The sequence below is a fragment of the Cherax quadricarinatus genome, chromosome 66 (assembly GCF_038502225.1).
Source record: "Cherax quadricarinatus isolate ZL_2023a chromosome 66, ASM3850222v1, whole genome shotgun sequence".
Classification (NCBI taxonomy): domain Eukaryota; kingdom Metazoa; phylum Arthropoda; class Malacostraca; order Decapoda; family Parastacidae; genus Cherax; species Cherax quadricarinatus.
In genome coordinates this window covers 8,574,139-8,579,401 of record NC_091357.1, presented here as the reverse complement: position 1 = coordinate 8,579,401, position 5,263 = coordinate 8,574,139, and positions in this window count along the sequence as shown.

Here is a 5,263-nt window from a genome sequence, read left to right as displayed (position 1 = left end):
TCTCTCTCTCTCTCTCTCTCTCTCTCTCTCTCTCTCTCTCTCTCTCTCTCTCTCTCTCTCTCTCTCTCTCTCTCTCTCTCTCTCTCTCTCTCTCTCTCTCTTTTCATCCCCTCCTCCCTCCCGTTGAGACCATCTCGGTTAAGTTGTGATGTAGAGTCCCCCGGGAAGACAGGTTTGGTGATTGTTAATATGCGACATGGCTGCTAGAGGTATTTGCGGCCCCCTGCTCCATCCCGCCAGATTAATTCATAATTTTATTGCCAGGTCAGCAATTTGCTAATTCAGCCGCTGTTAGTGGAATTTCTGCGATTTTCCGAGGTCCTTTATCGTGTAGAGTATTGATTGTGTGTGTGTGTGTGTGTGTGTGTGTGTGTGTGTGTGTGTGTGTGTGTGTGTGTGTGTGTGTGTGTGTGTATATGTGTGTGTGTATATATATGTGTGTGTGTGTATGTGTATGTGTGTGTGTGTGTGTGTGTGTGTGTGTGTGTGTGTGTGTGTGTATATATATATGTGTGTGTGTGTGTGTGTCCCACCTATTTTTACTCACCTATTTACGGTTATAGGGGTCGAGCTGTAACTCCTGGCCCTGCCTCTTCACTGTGTGTGTGTTTGGAGAGAGTTCAGGGCCCCCACGACCCGGCTCCAGACCAAGCCTTCCGGTGGATCAAAGCCTGATCAACCAGGTTCTGGTAGCCACACGCAGTCCATCGTACGAACCACAGCCCGGCTGATCAGGAACTGACTTCAGGAGACTATCTAGTTCCTTCTTGAAGACAGCAAGGGATCTACAGGTAATCCTCTATATGGATGTGGGGAGGCTGTTGAATAATCTTGGGCCCCTTACACTTACTGTGTTCGCCTCAGTATACACTGCATTCCTGCTTTTCATTAAGTGTATTTTGCACCGTCTGTCGAGCATCTTTATTTCATAAGGAGCGATTTCTGTGCGAAGATTTGACACCAGTCCTTCTAGGATTATCCAGGTGTAAATTATGATGTATCATTATCACCTTCTTAGTAACTTAGATGCTTGACAGAACATATACATATAGTGAAGGTTCTCCGTGCATTCACTAGATCTGCAATTTCGCTTGCCTTAGTGTGCAGCAGTATTCCAAACTAGAGAGAATAAGAGGACCATATTGACTCGGCATCCCTTGTTTTGAAGGTTCTCATTATCCATCCTCCCATCATTGTCCTCACTATTCCTATAATGAGACTGTTGTGATCCTTGAGGGTGAGATCATCAGACATTATCACTCCTGAGTGCACGTTATTTCTTCACTATATTGTGTAGTTAGAATTAGTTTTATACACCTTTCGAGATTTTATTTCTTCAATTTCTCATAACGGAGTAGCATGAATTTGTCTTCTCTGAACATCATATTGTTTTCTGTAGCTCACTGGAAGATTTGATTTATATCAGCTTGGAGATTTGCTGTGTCCCCGATAGATGTCACTCTCATGCAGATTTTAGTATCTAGTGAGGGGGAATATTGCTTCTCTCTCTCTCTCTCTCTCTCTCTCTCTCTCTCTCTCTCTCTCTCTCTCTCTCTCTCTCTCTCTCTCTCTCTCTCTCTCTCTCTCTCTCTCTCTCTCTCTTTCTCTCTTTTCCTCTCTTTCCCTATCTATTTATCTATCTATCTCTAAATACATAATACAGTATAAATGTATACGGAAAATGCAAAACAAATATCAGCGCACATTACTTATGTACATAATGACGTGCATTGTAAAACATTAGGGACGTTGTTTCCATAAGACACCTGCTGTCCCTGTTCACCCATCAGTATAAAATGGGTACCTGGGTGTTAGTGGACTGGTGTGGGTCGCATCCTGGGACAAAACTGACGTAATTTGCCCGAAATGCTCTGCATAATAAGCGGCTTTCTATATAGTAGTATGTCATTGATGTCAGCTAGACCTGTATACCTTGTATATGCACTTGTAGAAATAAAGATATTATATTATTATTAGATTCATCCACAACATTAACACATTATTGATGAATACACAACGTAAACAGACACATTATTGATGCATACATAAGCATACATTATAGATGCATACACAATATAAATACACTACCGATGCATACACAGTATGCATTAACACACATTATAGCAACATAAACAATACACACCTTACATCAACATACATATCATTACTGTACAGTTGATGTGAATTCATTAATGGAAGACCTCAGGACGCGCCTCTCCCTCCACCTGCTGCAGGAAATTGCTCATTAACTACTAACTACCTAATTACGGTGCAATTCCCCTTCGGGTACCAGAAGCTGTGGTACTCATTGGTTAATACATTTAGTAATGTTTTGTATACATCAAGCCTGGAGAGCAGATGAGAGCCGGGATAATGTTCAGTTCGTTCAGATTTATCTGAGAGTGTTATGTATTTGTCGGAGGCTGGCCAAAGATCATTTATGTGTACTCACTTAGTTGTGGTTGCAGAGGTCGAGTTACAGCTCCTGTGTGTGTGTGTGTGTTCTCCCATATCTGTATTCATCTAGTTGTGGTTGCAGGTGTTGCATTTCAGCTATATCTGTTAACTTGCTTTTCGAGTTCCCTCCCTCCCAGCCTCGTGGACTCTATCGTGCCTACTCTTAAAACTATGTAGGAATCCTGCCCTACTGCTTCAAGGGCATTTGACTCCTTGGTCATCCTGATAATGAAAAAATACTTCCTGACATCCCTGCGACTCGACTGTGTTCTGAGCTTCCAAAAATGCCCTCGTGTACTTGTTTCCGTCTCTTAGAACAATCTATCCCTATCTTCTCAATTAATTCCTTTGAGTATTTTGTATGTCGTAATCATGTCTCCCCTGAGACTTTTATCCTTTAGTGTCGTCAGGCTCAGTTCCTTTCACCACTCATAGTTCATTGCTCCGGGACTAGTTTTGTTGCAAACCTCGGCACTTTTTTAAGTTTCTTAATATGCTGTATTAGGTGCGGGTTCGATGCTGGTGCTGCGCACTCCGAGATGAGGCTGACATATGTCGTACAGTGTAGCGAATGACTTACTTGAGAGTTCTAATGCACAGTGTTTGTGTTTCTCAACGCTCTTGTAGCATAGTCTTGTAACATAGTCTAGAGTCTCTTAACATAACGCAGCATAATTTAACATAACGTTATATAATGCAAAGTAATAAATTATTAATTAAATCTTCCTCGGATCAAACTCGAGTGCATCCTGATATCCAAGCATTGTATGACCCCTACATGTTTACCGCTTCTTCGTGAATATAATAATAATAGTAACAATAATAATAATAATAAAATAATAGTAATAATGATGAGAAAAATCTTTATTTGTAATAATAATCTCGGTAAAGATTAAAGAAAATTATATCTGATGTATATAAATGATAATTGCAGAATAAAATATGCAGATCTGTTGACAATTATATTGCCAGGAATTATACAGAATTACACTGAATTATATTCCTTGTTAATCTCTGACGTGGAAGGGCGAGTGGGTAGCCTTGTTGCCGGTGAAGGGCTCTTGTTCCAGGGAGCTCCCATACCCTTGCATGGAGGCTCGTCACCTCCCATTTCTCAGCTGTATGGCCCCTGTAGGTTTAGCGTTCCACCATGAGTTATAGTATGCGATTATCTGTTTTTGATATAATAAAAATAATTCTTCTTCTTCTATTCCTCCTCCTTCTTCCTTCTCCTTTTTCCCTAACACCAGAAGAAGGAAACACTCAGGGAGCGAAAGGCCGTCCGGGAAATTAAAAAAAATCGTAAATATTCCATCCATGGCCCAAATTTTGGTCTAGGGCGAGGCCTGGTTATGGACCTGGGCACGGGGGCCTTGACCCCCGCAACACCCTGCAAGTAAACCATACCACGGGCGGGGTTAAAACCCGCGATCAGAGAGTCTCAGAACTCCAGACCGTCGCGTTAGCCACTGGACCAGCTAGCCACAATAAGATTCATCCAACTAGGTATATTTCTACACCATAGGAAGGTTAGCACAGGCACCACTGTGACCACAAATGCAAGTTTTTACAGACAAATCTCCAGCTAGCGTGGCCGTGACGAACTCTAGCTCAAGTCCCCTCAAAGCCGTCAACGTGACTCATGAAATCGTAATGACACTATCCTCCGGGTAAGGACCAGTATTCAAATTGTCTCATTGCTGACGGCAGGTTAGTGTAAGGAGGGTCGAAGATACGAGGGGGAATCTTCAAACACCAGTTTGAATCAGTATTCAGCACTGATTCATGCTGACTGTGAATCAGGATCAAGTTCCTGTGATACTCAGCGCCTAGCATGTTTACCTCCTAGCATGTCCACTCATAACATGTTCACTTCCTAGCGTGTTCACCTAGCATGCTCACTTCCTAGCATGCTCACTTCGTAACATGTTCACCTCCTAGCATGTTTATCTCCTAGCATGTTCACCTCCTAGCACATTAGCATGTTCACCTCCTAGCATATCCACTCATAGCATGTTCACCTCCTAGCATGTCCACTCATAACATGTTCACCTCCTAGCCCCGGTATGTTTAACCCCAGCATACCCAACTCCACAGTGCCTAGGAGGCAGTGTTACCAGTCCCAGAAGGAAGCAGCTGCAGTGTTGCCAATCTCTTGAGGAGGTAGCGGCAGTGTTGCCAGTCCCAGAAGGAGGCAGCTGCGGTGTTGCCAATCCCTTGAGGAGGTAGTGGCAGTGTTGCCAGTCCCAGGAGGAGGCAGCAGCAATGTTGCCAGTCCCAAGAGGCAGCGGCATTGTTGCCAGTCCCAGGAGGCAGCGGCAGTGTTGCCAGTCCCAGGAGGAGGAGGCAATGTTGCCAGTCCCAGGAGGCAGCGGCAGTGTTGCCAGTCCCAGGAGGAGGCGGCAATGTTGCCAGTCTCAGGAGGAGGCGGCAATGTTGCCAGTCTCAGGAGAAGCCGGCAATGTTGCCAGTCCCAGGAGGCAGCGGCAGTGTTGCCAGTCCCAGGAGGCAGCGGCAGTGTTGCCAGTCCCAGGAGGAGGCGGCAGTGTTGCCATTCCCAGGAGGTGGCAGTGTTGCCATTCCCAGGAGGCGGCAGTGTTGCCATTCCCAGGAGGTGGCAGTGTTGCCAGCCTGGTGGATGGTCCTGACGCTGCCTAACCCAATTTTGCGAGCAATCTCCCCTTCCAGGTGTTCACGCCGCTCTGGTAATCTTATCTCCAGCCTACATGACTCCTCTCCACCTCTCCTCTTCACCTCTCCTCTCCCTCTTTACTTCCATCTATCTTCTCTCCATCTGTCCTCTCTC